This window comes from Thamnophis sirtalis, unplaced genomic scaffold, assembly GCF_051295495.1.
Source record: "Thamnophis sirtalis isolate CommonGarterSnake01/CBP01778 unplaced genomic scaffold, rThaSir2_p1.2 scaffold_5, whole genome shotgun sequence".
Taxonomy (NCBI): domain Eukaryota; kingdom Metazoa; phylum Chordata; class Lepidosauria; order Squamata; family Natricidae; genus Thamnophis; species Thamnophis sirtalis.
The window spans coordinates 70,131,842-70,146,045 of NW_028261385.1; the positions used below are offsets into that span (position 1 = coordinate 70,131,842).

The following is a 14,204-nucleotide window of genomic DNA, read 5'->3' on the forward strand; positions in this document are numbered from 1 at the left end:
CACACAGGATATTTTCTCTCTTTCTACATATAATATTTGATATACATATATCATAAAATACTAATGTAATTGCTTCTAAGAACTATAGGAGTAACCAAACTGGAAAGTGACTAGATGTAGCTTCTGTGATGGACTTCTCACTTGACTGAAAATCTGAGTGATAATTATCAACAGGTCTGCAAAAAAAATTTTTTCGAGAGCTGTTTTAGTTATTCCACGTAATCTTTATGTTTTTTGGTGCGCTGAATCCAAAAATGACCTCCATTTTGTCATAGGACATCACGTTTCCTGACAATTTAGGTAACTATTTTAAATAAGGCAGTACCTCAAAATAAATGGAAATAGACTTATAAAATTAAAGTTTTATTACAATATTTTCATGAAAATCCTTTTTTGAACTGAAATGAGCTCACACACACACACTAAACTCGATTCTTTTTCCTTGTGAGGCTCCTCTTGGTGCTTTTAGGCTTGTGAGTAGCATCTGGAATGTCTCTCTGAAGCATCCAACAGTAGTCTGCCATCGTTGTAATGCTCCATTTTCCCTGGTATCTCCTTTCAACCTCTTTAATGTCTTGGTGGAATCGTTCACCTTGTTCCTCACTCATAGCTCCAAAATTTTCAGGAAAGTAGTCAAGGTGGGACTGGAGGAAATGCACTTTCAAACTCCTCAGGCAACCTAAAGCTTGAAATGTTTTCAGCATTCTTCCGACGATCTTTTTGCAGTGAGGATCTTTGTTATTGCCTAAAAATTTCTGTACAACTTCTTTAAATGCAATCCACCCTTCTTTTTGAGGATCCGTCATGGTATTGACAAACTCTTGATCAACTAATGCCTTCTAATGTCTGGTTCGACGAACACACCTTCCTTCAATTTTGCCTCCGACAGGCATGGAAACTTGGTGACCACGTATTTGAAGCATTCTCCATCTCTTGGAAGTGATTTTACGAATTGCTTCATCAATCCCAATTTTATGTGGAGAGGTGGTAGAAGAACTTTATGGGAAGGTACCAAAGTTTCTCAGAGGACATTTTTTTCACTGACTGTTAGCACCCTCAGCTGCCAACTCTTCTTGGTCCAGTGATTTTGTCAGTCTTGACTGTCCCATAGACACAGAAAACAAGGGTATTTGGTATACCCAGCTTGTTGCCCGAGCAGCATGCACAAGACCTTCAAGTCCCCACACACTTGCCAACCATGGTCTTCATATTTAAGTTTATGAAGAACCAATTCCAAGTTTTCGTGGGTTTCCTTCAAGTGTACAGAATGACCTAAAGGTATGGAAGACACAATGAGAGAAAGGAAACAAGACAAGTTAGAAAGGTCAATTTATATATTTATTTGATTTATATGGCCACCCATTTGACTGAGGAGTAGGAAAATGAATAGCTGTGAGAATGTGGTGTTTAGGGCTGTTGTGGAAGACAAACCTTTCAGCTATAATTTACTCTGGACCTCTGTCAAGGGCTTTCTAAGAATGGGATTGAACAATCAACATCAGAGGTATCCAATCTTGGCAACTTTAAGACTTGTGGACTTCAATTCCCAGAACTGAAGTCCCCGGATCTTAAAGCTGCTAAGGTTGGACAGCCCTAGTCTACATAATCACCAAGTCATTTTTACTGTTGAGTTTATGTTTTACCCCACCTATCCTTGAACTGGCAGAAAAGAGTAGTGGATGTGAGATTTTTTGTCCTATTACCAATCATACTTCCTGTATTGCTTCTGTTTCAAGTCACTGTCATCATCTGATATCTGTCCAAGAAAGTGATAAAATGTATTTTATATACTGTGAGGTAACCCTTGGATGTTTTTAGCATAAATACTACTTTAAGAATAATTCAGCTAAGGATGACTGAAATCTGCCTCAGTCTTGGTCTGGGAAAAGATGAAGTCAGCCTCATGGGAATATGGAAGAAGAAAAATGCTGTAACACCCAAAGAAAGATTCTTAATGTTAGTATGGTGTTAATTCAAGGACAACAAGGATTGCATGATATCTTCAAACATAAAAAATCTTTGAAGTTCAGGAGGTCAAAGGTACTATAAAAAATTAAGAATCTATGGTATAGTGTAAATCACTTCTGTTTCAAACTAAAGCTTTCCACTTGACTGAGCTCAGGGGAGAAATTCAGCAGGTTCTGACAGATTCTGGAGAACTGGTAGCAGAAATTTTGAGTAGTTCGGAGAACCAGCAAATACCACCTCTGGCTAGTCCCAGAGTGGGGAGGGAATGGGGATTTTGCAGTATCCTTCCCCTGCCACACCCATCAAGCCAAGCTCACAGAACCAGTAGCAAAAAAAATTGAATTTCACCATTGGTTGAGCTAGGAACCTATAGAAATTGAATGAATAAACCAACTAACTGTGAGGGGATGTAATTTAAAACTTCACTAACATTTTTTTCCCCAAAGATACCCCTATAAAAGATGATTCCAACAAGCTGCCAGCAGTCAGGTTGAATTTTGTCATATCATATTCAATCCAGCTAGGAAGTTGTACCATGATTTCTCTATTCAGCTTAGCGCTACAAAAATAGCACTAGCACTTAGACTTATATACCACTTCATTGTGCTTTACAGCTCTCCTTAAATTGTTTACAGAGTCGACATATTGCCTCACAGCAATCTACTTCCTCATTTTGCCAACCTCGGGAGGATGGAAAGCTGAGTCAATTTTGAGCCAGTCAGGATCGAACTGTTATCAGTCAGCAGAATTGTCCTGCAATACTGCACTCTAACCATTGCACCACCAAGACAAAAAGGTATTTGGGGGGTGGGTGTCTTCCCATCCAAACACCTCAAATTCAGGAATTAACAAACCTTGTTCCAATTTTAAAATACAAGAAACAGCAGTGGAATCACAGAGGGTGACTAGAGTGGACCATCTGAATCTTTTTCATGTTTTGCCTCAGAGTATTACTCCACAGTTTTCTAGAACATGGGAGATAAGTGAAAGTCACTGAAGACCAGAGGTGGGTTCCTACCAGTTCGCACCTATTCGGTAGAACCGGTTCGTCAAATCTGCTGAACCGGTAAGAAGAGGTTCCACCAGTGGACCCGGAAAGCAGGCCACACCCACAGAAGAGGTTCCAAAAATTTTTGAAACCCACCACTGACACAGAGAGAGAGAGAGAGAGAGAGAGAGAGAGAGAGAGAGAGAGAGAGAGAGAGAGAGAGAGAGAGAGAGAGAGAAAGAAAGAAAGAAAGAAAGAAAGAAAGAAAGAAAGAAAGAAAGAAAAAAGAAAGAAAGAAAGAAAGAAAAAGAGTGAAAGAGAGATGAAAGAAAAAAAGAAAAAAGGGACAGAGAGACAAAAGGAAGGAAAGAGAGAGAGAGAGAGAGAGAGGGAGAGAGAACACATGGCCGCAAGCCACTCCCACCAGGTCACATGGCCGGCAAGCTACTCCCACAAAGGAGGCCACACCCACAGAGTAGGTTCCAAAAAATTTTAAAACCCATCACTGCTGAAGACCAAGGCAACATTGTTCAAACCTAGCCACCAAATCAGAAATTATTTAACAGCAAAACCCTACTTTCTTAGTGACCCTGGCTAAAATTACGAAGAAAGGTTTATTTTTATCACCAGTTCTATATCTGTGTACATGAAATTCCATGGGAGGCTCTTTCAGGGATAGAAAACCTGAATTATATTTATATGATACTTAGTTATAGTTAGTTATAGTTTATTAAACTTGTATGCCGCCCTATTCCCGGGGGGACTCAGGGCAGCTAACAAACCAAATAGGGAAGGAGGGCAATACAAAGAAAACAAACAAGACAAAACAAAACGCAAAAAAAAAACAGATTAAAAAACTCATCAACAGCCGCAACAATTCGAGTGGGGCTGGGAACTCATCAGCCCCAGGCCTGCCGGAACAGCCAGGTCTTAACAGCTTTGCGGAAAGCCTGAAGGGTGGTGAGGGTCCGAATCTTCACGGGGAGATCGTTCCAGAGGGCCAGAGCAGCCACAGAGAAGGCCATCCCCCGGGGGGTCGACAGTCGACATTGGCTAGCTGATGGAATCCAGAGGAGGCCTAATCTGTGGGATCTAATTGGTCGTAGGGAGGTAATTGGCAGGAGGCGGTCTCTCAAGTACCCAGGTCCAATACCATGTAGGGCTTTAAAAGTAATGACTAGCACCTTGAAGCGCGTCCGGAGTCCAATAGGCAGCCAGTGCAGCTCATGGAGGATAGGTGTAACGTGGGTGTACCGAGGTGCACCCACAATCGCTTGCGCGGCTGCATTCTGGACAAGCTGAAGTCTCCGAATGCTCTTCAAGGGCTGCCCCATGTAGAGCGCATTACAGTAGTACTTGGCATGGAGTCAGTGTTTGGGCAAACGTATGAGCAGGTTTTCATGATTACATCATAAAATATGATGCATAAGATCACAAAGCCTCATGAAGTGAATAGTAGAATAAGATTAATGCTGAAGAGATATACTCTAAAGTAACTTGGAGGCCTCTACCTTTTGTGTCTTAAACTTTATAAAAGTCCATGTTGCTGAGTCCATGCATTCCATAATTCATAATATGGTTTTGCTCTGGCTTAGTTGTTACAGTATATGAATTCAACTTGTTATTATGGGGTAAGGTTAAACATACAAATCCAACAAATTCTCATTTATTCAATAAACTATGGCTAAACAGTAACAGAGAATTATAATTCAGCTATTCATTTGCACCATGCTAAAAGGACTGGCTCCTTTCATAAGATTTTTGTTTGTATATTATATATAGCATTATATATATTGTAATTGTAACTGGTTACAATTCTTTCTCTGAAACAAGGCCAATTTGGTAAGCGTCAGGCAGCAACTAAGCCTAACCATTGGACAGATTTATTCTTTGCATACAAAAGCTCAAAATCTCTCCAGATTTCAGCTGCCTGCAAAGATCTCACTTGAGAGGGAGGTTTTGCTAAGTTAAAGTGTGTTCCTTCTACAGCTGCTGCTTCTGCCTCCCTTCAACTTTACAAGTGTGACATAGCAACACTTTAATAACAAACAGGTGGGAGTCATGCAAATTATGCTAATTAAAGTCTACCAGGCAGTTGAGCAACTGGTCTTCCCCAGTTCTTTTGTTGTGTGTTCTTTCAGGATCCTGCATAGTGACGCGAAGTAGCTGGCAAGTTCTTTTTTCCTTATTTCTTTGCAATGCAATCTGTAGGCATTCATTGAAATGGCAGCGTCCCAAGAAAGATATGTATCCCAGGGGAGAGTCTCAAAGAATCTAAACTACTAAACTAAAAGTGGAAAAACTGCCCAGCCTAGTAGTTCAGGCACGAGACTGAATGCCAGTGATCCAAACACAGGCATTCCGACTTCAGAGTTTTCTTTGTATGGGAGTGAAAATGCTTCCCTTCACTGGTTGCAGATCTCTTGGCAATCGATTTGACTAGATCATCCTAAATTCTAATGTTTATTCGTGGGAATTATTTTATTTATATATTTTATTTTGAGATCGCATTTTATCTTCATAAAAATCATCCCGTACAATTCATCATTGAGTAATTCTTTCTTGCATTCTTTATCCAAATATTTTAATTAAATGAAAAACTTCTGAAATGTTGTTTAAAAAAGAAAAGAAAAAAAGAAAAATTATAGAAACCTGATTGTTTTGCTCTTTCTTTTCTGCCTCTCTCCTATTTTTATTTATTCCAACTCCTCCTCCACTACAGGCGTAGGACACTAGTCATTTTTATTTTCAACCAATTTTTGAATAATCTATAGTAAATGTTTGCTGTAAGATAAGGTAAAATTATTAAGATAAGGTAAAATAAGATAACATTTATTGTCATTTTTTTACTGTGAGCATATTGACCCACATTAAAAATGAAATTCTGTTGCTGCTCTCAAAACAAAGTATATATATTTGTGTGTGTGTGTGTGTGTGTGTGTGTGTGTGTGTGTATCTTACCTATTACTTACCCCAGTTCCTGCCCACTTAGCAGTTCAAAAACATGCAGATGCAAGTAGATTAATAGGTACCACTTCGTTCGGAAGGTTACAACTTCTGTGTGCCTCAGCATATAGTCATGCTAGGCGCATGGCCGCAGAAATGTCTTCAGACAACCCTGGGTCCCTTGACTAAGAAATGGAGATGAGCATCTCCCCCTAGAATCAGACATGACCAGATAGGAGAACCTTTACCTTTTATACTATGTGCGCTACAAATATTATAGCAACTTTTTCAATCTGCTGCTTTCCATATTGTTCAAATATAACTTTCGTAATTCCTAGACGCATAATCAAAGATCATTCAGCACTGGTCCTATTGGCTTGCAGATGACAACAACTGTCATCCTTTACAACTGATGAGCAGTAGGTAATTCAAAACTGCTTTGTATAGTATATCAGGCCACACTTGTTTGATATGATGTCTCCTGAAGGTGATTTGCTCCTGGTCATTTGAGAGAACTATGCCTTGAGAAGTGAGATCAAAAAGAAATATCTTTAATTTAAGTTCTTAATTGAGATTTATTTTTATTTCAAAAAATTGTGAGGTTTTTAGGATCCTCAACATCTAATAAACCTAGCTTTCATTAAGCTGACCTCCCGAAGTCTCCAGGAAATATTATAGGCAAACTTTTTGTTCCCAATCACAGCTGATAATGAGATTTTAATGTGTTTGGAAGGAGGAAGAGGAGAAAGAACATGCTTATTTAAGTAGCTTTTGGCTACTAACAGCATCCAGGGCCTTGCTATGCATCAGCACAAGAGGCACCAATTTATTCACACATCCAGGACATAGGCTCTCTCTGTATCTCAGGATGACTAAACACACACAAAGCCAGAAGACATTATTTTTCAAAGGGATGATATGAAATAGTTCTCTGAACAAAATGTTCCAAACCTGGGAATTTTAACGGCTTTCATTTGCATGTCACTCTTACTCCAATAAATATGAACACATTTGCTTTGATGACAAATGGTACAAATATCTCCAAGGCTCATAGCCAGAAGATAAATGAAATGAAATTGATGTACCTACCCTCAGTTATATTCCTGCTCATGTAAGACAGAAAAACATACACGAACAAGTTTTCTTATCTGTAGCCAGGGCACTTTTAACACTCATTTCAAGGAGCCCAGAGCTATTGCAGGATTGGAACCAATGAGATTTGTCATATTGCCCTTGCACAAGCATACATCCAGACTCTGTACAATTAAAATAATTGCATTAAGCACTAATATAATAACCTGGCTGATCACAAACAAATCCGCATGTGTAATACAAGTCACACACACACACACACACACACACACACACACACACACACACACCAATGCTCCCGTGATACCATCTGTGTCCTGGTGGCAGTGTGATGCAAGCAGTGAAATAATCAGTCTGCTCAGAAATCCCCGAGAAGGAGATTTATCTCTTCCCCAGCTGCTGCAAAAGAATTAAGATGCAAAAGAAAAGCATTCCTCCAGAACCATTACTCATAGAGCTAGAAATCAACATTTGTGACAGCAATATGTTTCAGAAGAGGGGAAAACTGATTTAGGTGTATAACATGTTGCTCAACAAGATGGTCAATGATTTCAGGTGCAGATAATAATGGGAGAGAGATGGAGGAAAGGCAATTCTAGTGATACTCCAAGCTCTCTCTGATACATTGACCATCGTAACTCATTGATGCACTTACAAGAACTAAGCCAGCTCAGATAGTTTTGCCCTTAACCCTTCTTTTGCCCTTAACCATCATTGGAAAGCTTTCCATTTGGCTTTTCAAACTGTCCTGTGGAATCCTGCAAGATCCCATTGTCTCTCCCATCTTATTTAACATCTCTGAGAGGCAACTGGGAAGGATTATGCATGGGATCATGGCTCCCTGATGTCAATCATCTCTATCTGCTCAGACTGTTGAATGGACCTCAATGGCTTCCTGGAGTATCTCAGAGTTCTTATATTGTTGGCTTTTAATAATTTGTTACTTGGAATTTTATTGGATCTCATAAACCACTTAAAACTCTTTTAAAAAAGAAAGGATAAGACTGATCTACAGACATACATTAAAAAACAGCATCACTGTCACTCAGGGATAATAATGACTCAATAGTTAAACATGTTTTATGCAGAGAACCTAGTGTGATCTAGTACGGTAGTTGAAATAGTGGCTTAGTCCTAGAAAGAGCTAGATCCAAGTCTAACCATAGTCATGGAAGTTCACTGAATGGGTTTGGTCCAGTCATTACCTTCCAATTCATGCTATGTTATGAGATGATTGGTGAAGGAGGCAGTACAAAATACATCACATTGACCTCTGGGAAGAATTAGGAAATCCCATTCTTATTAGGAAAATAATTAAAATAAATTATGTAACAAACAAATCCTAATGTTTTTGAAAATGAAAAACAGATAAAGGGGTGGGGGGATTGGCTGCCTGAAATTCTGGAGAATTGCAATGAGAATAGAGAACAACAGGTTAGGTGAACAGATAATTTGTACCGATATATTGCAAGACAATTCAACTCTTCCTGATCCTATTATTTCAAAATTACTGTTATGATTTTGAAGCATTCAACACATACAGGCAGCAACAGAGAAGTCATTGCAATTCATTCTGAGATTTAGATATACACACACACATATATAAGCATATATTTAGAAAACTACTGTTACCAATACTTGTTGCAGTTCAATAGAAAGTAGAAAGTTTTCAAAAAAAACTTTCTGTTTACCCTTCTGGTTCCTTCTAATCAGGCAAAGCTGAGCTGCTGTTTAAAGTCCATTCTGTAAATTGCCCTCTGAAAACAGCTCAGCAGCCTTGCAAAACAAAGCTGACTCTGCCTTGATGAAATGTGTGCACTGACATGATGCAATGAAACCTTGTAACTCCAATTTCTTGGGAAATACAAAAGAGGGAGAGGGAGGGAGGGAGAGAGAGAGGGAGGGAGGGAGCACTTTCTTATATTTTTGGTTTTCCTCCATCACTGTCCAACTGTATGGTCACATAGTGGCATGAGGTTTTATCCCAGGAGGATTTTCTGTGCACAGAAAATGAAGCACTAAAATGAATGGGAATGTTACTCCTTGGATATTGAATCAGGATGACACAGATAACCTATGAAAACACTGTTTGCTTCATATCTCTGTTTACATGTTGGTTCCAGAGAACAAGATGACATACAATGTTCTTTATTGAATCTAAATGCTCTTGGCTCTTGTCAGTAAGCAAATAGAAGTCTGCCTAGAAGATTCACATACTGTCGCTGCTAATGAAGTTCTCTGAAGCAGAGTCAAATAGTAGCAAACTAATATAGGTATTGACTTTATCAATAGAAAGATGTAATGAACTAATGAACTGAATGCTCCATTTTCTGCCCAAGTCATGATTCACTCATCCTTTACTCTTTCCCTACTTTTTTATTCATTTTGTTTTGAAAACAAAACAAAATCTGCCCCAATTGAGTAACTTTTTGCAAATGCTGATGTGGTCAAACGCCTTTAAACTACACTGTAACAGAAAAATAATTTGTGAATCAGACCCAATTTCAAGCATAAACTTGTAGATTAAACTACATGAATCATCAACTCAAAAATACATTTCCAAAAAGCCAAACAAGTCACTATCTCAAGGCAGACTCAATGGTTAAATACATATTGCCTAATAGTTTTTTTTTTAGAATGTCTGAGATGTATTGCTCCTTCTGATGCATTAAATTATTGTTCTTAAAGGAAATAAATAGAAATAAGTATTTTAGCAGAAATGCTCCACATTTAAATGTAGCACCGCAACATTTTTATGGAAGAAATCATTTAAGTCACTACATCTTATTTAGTTGAAAGATTCATATAGAGAATCATTAGTCTTTGATAAAGAGAGCTTTGATCACTACTAATGGCACATTACATTGCTTTGCAGCGACCACCAGTATCATACCCAATACTTGTCGAGATCTACAGTGCCTGATGATCACAACTTAGAGCTGGCATGCATGCACTTTCTCCTAAAACCTCTGACATATATGTAGGACATCAGGCATTGTTTAAGGACTTTGTTCTCTCGTTTCCCTACAGAAAGAATCAAAAGAAGTGAAGAAAAGCCGTGACAAAATGACTCTTTCTGAACAACCACTTCGCAACAAGTCATATCCCATCCCTTTTCCAAAATTAAAAAAAGGTCAATGACAAATCATGATGGGGTTTTGGTTAGGTTTTTCTGCTTAACAACAATGGTGGGTCCCTGTTCAAAGATCAGGACATTGTGTTGATACATAAAGAAGTCAGATACCTGAAGCTTTCTCTTTTGTCCTTTTGTTCTGTCCTGTAGGTGTTTTTTTGGATTAAAACTGCATTGCCCTACTAGACTATCGAGGCATCATTATTTCAGGGGGGGAATTGATATAAAAATGATGTAGAAGAAATAATTCTGAGCCAGGTTTAAACTCTGGAAACAATTATTAAAAGAAAAAAAATATGACTGGTAGTCTTGTGGTTGATTATATAGCCTAGTACTTGACATTTTTTCCTACTGTTTGAATAAGTTGCTTTGTGGAATCCTGAACAATCTGCCACAAAACATTCAAGGAACCTTCAGTTACTGTGAAAAGTTTGGCCTTTTTGTTCCCACACTGCTGTGAGCATATATATGCTGGATTTCACTCTTTATGGATTCATTTGGAATAAACAATATTTAAATAAGCATGGCTGTTTTTTGTTTCGCAAATAATTGAGGGCATTATCAAGACCATTTTGCTTGCAAATATATTCTGCTAACAGCTCAGCTGCTTCACAGAAATACGTCTTGCTAATTTTAGTGGCATTTACTATGCAGTTAATGTGTACTAAATTGCAATTAACAGAGAAACAGCACCACGTGGAAATGATTTCACCTTATACAACACAGAATTTATTCAGCAAGCTGTGGTCTGGTTTGCAAAGTTAGTTCTGGGGGAAAGTAATTTTGAAGAGTCTTTGGGTAATTTTCAACTCAATCTTCTTTTTAAAAGTATTACGGATATTTTCAGATTAAAGCTCACCTTCTCTAAATGCTAAAGAAGATAATTCCCATTTACAATAAATAACTGTAAATTGGTCTTATCACTGATTCTTTAATTTTAAACTTTTCTGTACCTCTCACAGGCACCTACAAACAACAAGAGGAAACAAAACTGTAGTTTTATTGTGATAAATCATAATGCTGCTTATTTAGTTACACAGTCTATTTTAGACACCTCCAGCAATACACCATCTTCCAGGAAAGTTTAACTAAGCCCTTATGTGAATGGAAAAATTCTTGATATTTGACCCATACCTTCAGTATAATTTTTCTATCTTAGGGAACATTTCTGGCCCACCTTTTATATGCTCTTTGGATAGTTGAAGGTGGCTATCATGCCTTCCCATAGGCTTCTCTTTTCCAAGCTAAATATAAACAATGCCTTCAACATCAGGGATCTTTATTTTCTCTTCTGAACACACTCTATTAATATCTTTTATTGACAGGGATCACTCAGGGAAGAAGAAAACCCTCTGAAACCAAATTTGGGAACAAAAAAGATTATTATGTGATTTTTCTGGGACTATTTCATTATCCTGCTATATGCAAAATATCTGCCTTTTTCCAGAGACTTGGGGGGAAAAGCCTGTGCAGTTCTCCATTAGTGGGATACCTTTGTATAGTCATCGAGTCAGAAAAATGGAATCAGAGTATAGCAGAGGTACATAAATATATACCAAGGTACATAAATATATACCATACTAAAAAGACTGTTTGAGTTTTCTAATAAACAACCAACTTTTGAAGGGGTGTTCACTAATAATGGTCTTAAAAAGTTTAAATAAAACACATTATTGATGGGGCTATGAGGGAGATATTTGGTAGTGCTAAGCCAATTATAGTATTAAATAACTATTTCAGGATTTATTTTAAACTAAAAAGATAGACCTGATTTAGATTTAGAATTTTACACTCCATATTCTGTGAACATATGCCCACAACTGGGAGCAGTGACAATTTTTAATCTTTTATTTTAGCTCTAAAATCATAATGCCTCAATGAAAAATTATAGACTAAATTATGAAGCTGGAGTAAAACAAGAATTAGATATGGCCTTATGGCCTAACTAGCTTTCAAAATTACATTCCAATAATGTATGGATGGATGGATGGATGAACAGAGAGACAGATACATATTGTCTGCCTAGCATCTGTACAATCCGAAATGACACACAATTTATTTCTGATTTTCTTAGAATTTTATTCTGTTTTTCCTAGTTTCATTTTAATTTTTTAAATACATGTTTATTCCAAACCTAAGCAGATATTTAGTGGTTTGGATCCAACATTCTGCTGACAGAAGGCCCTTTCAGGGGGAGGCTAGACAGCCATCTGCTGGAGTCCTTTCATTTGCATTTCTCCAATGAACCATTGCAAGTTAGACTCAATGATTCCATTTTTCTGTCTCAATGGCTCCATTAGAAGGATTTTACTATACAAGGGTATCCCACTCATGGATTTTCCATTCCTCCTGAGATTTCTTGAGAATTACAGATTGGAGGTCGTTCCAGGAAAGTAGCAGGTATGGGAAAGAGGAAGTGGAGAAACCATCTTTGCTTTAATATGTTAATAAAAATGTCATAAGCAGAATGCCTACATTGGAAATTCCAACCCAAAATGTATTTTTATAATTTTAGTTTTGTAGGGTATTTAGGGTTTTGTTTTGGGTGGTTTTTTTTAAGTTAGGCTAAAACAGAAACACATAATCTGAATCACCACAGAAATAATGGTCCACCTCTACAGTTTACTATTGACCACCAACATAAAAGATCTATACAATTCTGTACTATAAAAACTGTTCTGCAACCCAGCTCAGCAAATATCTTTATAATATTTATACATTTGCAACTGGGAAAAAAATTCTATTCTAAATCTTTATGAAGATTCTGGATTTTGTGATGGAATAAGAATTAAAGACTTTGATCTAAGGCACCCAAATTTTCCAATGATGACAATGAGTTACATTTAACTTCCTTCTTTCCATTTAAGAGGCACTCATATCAATTCAGAAATATTGTTCTGCCTATTGAAATTCCTATTAAGCTGAAACAAAATTAGAAAACAAAAAACTGCCAACACCCATACAGCTGTTGTGAGGTGCTCACGTAAAAAAGGCACATAAGTTTTCACACATTTTCTTTTCAGAGATCAGCTATGATTTCTTCTTACAGAGCTGTCATCTGGCTATATGTCACAGGTTAATAACGCTACTGATCGGTCTTTGACACATGTGAAATAACTGCTGACAGCATCCAAGCTTTAAAAATGTCACCAATTGGGCTGGCACTGCTTTCCTTGTTTTGGTAGCAAGGCTTGATGGATGGAATATGACTCAGAGAAATTAAAGACAATGTAGGTCTGTTATCTCATCCATTTCATCTTTCTGCCAGATCAAAAACATTCCTTCCAGATTATTCCCTAATGCTTGTCTAGACCATTTTTAAAGACCTTGGAGAGGAGAAACCATCATTTTCTTGGCAGTCTTCTCTACAACTTTAATGGATATTACTATTATACAGCTCTTCCTCACCGCAGTGGCAATATGGTCCTTCACAGCTCCTAAGTAGTGCTGTCACATACAGTACTGATCTTCATGTCTTGGCTGTGGAAAGTATTATGACTGATCTCATTGTGGTGATATAATCAAAATGCTGTAGGTCCTTATTCAAAAAGGTTCAGGAAAAAGCACATCCTTTTAGCAATAAATATTGTGCTCACTAAGCCTCACACAGAACATTAAATGCAAACATTCCAAAGAATTCTTACTCTGGTGCTGTTCTTTTGCAAATGAAATGTTCGTCTGTATCTATGTTAAGCAAGTGTGAATATGAAAGATGTTCAAAGTGCTTTGTTTTTCATTGTAGCTCATTCTACCTTTATTGTTTGGAGTAAACTCAGGTGAACTCTGTCCTGATTCAAGGTGATCTAATTAAAAATGTCTTTAAAATGTGAGTGTTCTTTTAAGATATAGGTACATGACAAAGTATTGTGAAGGTATGAATGTTAATATTATTTTAACATTCATAGTACCACAATACTTTGCCTTTGCCATGTACTTATACTTTAAATATCACATTTTAAGACAATTTTCCAGAAGTTTGTCAATTAAAATCCTTAAGATGGATGGCACTATTCTCAAGATGGTTTCCATATATAGATTTGGGGGGAAACCACAATTCACATAATAAAAATTGCAAAT

General features: G+C 37.4%; 1 long non-coding RNA gene across 2 annotated transcripts; it reads right to left on the bottom strand.

The window, feature by feature from the left end:
- Nucleotides 1–346: 346 nt before the first annotated feature.
- Nucleotides 347–9,180, bottom strand: LOC148045418 (uncharacterized). 2 transcript variants are annotated; one of them, XR_015696722.1, is made up of 3 exons: nucleotides 8,627–9,180; nucleotides 5,929–6,114; nucleotides 347–1,272 (listed from the first exon to the last, which is right to left on the bottom strand). It is a non-coding gene; the product is annotated as an uncharacterized LOC148045418 (long non-coding RNA). The 2 variants fall into 2 exon arrangements; XR_015696721.1 differs by lacking the exon at nucleotides 8,627–9,180 and having other exon boundaries at nucleotides 5,929–7,752.
- Nucleotides 9,181–14,204: the final 5,024 nt, after the last annotated feature.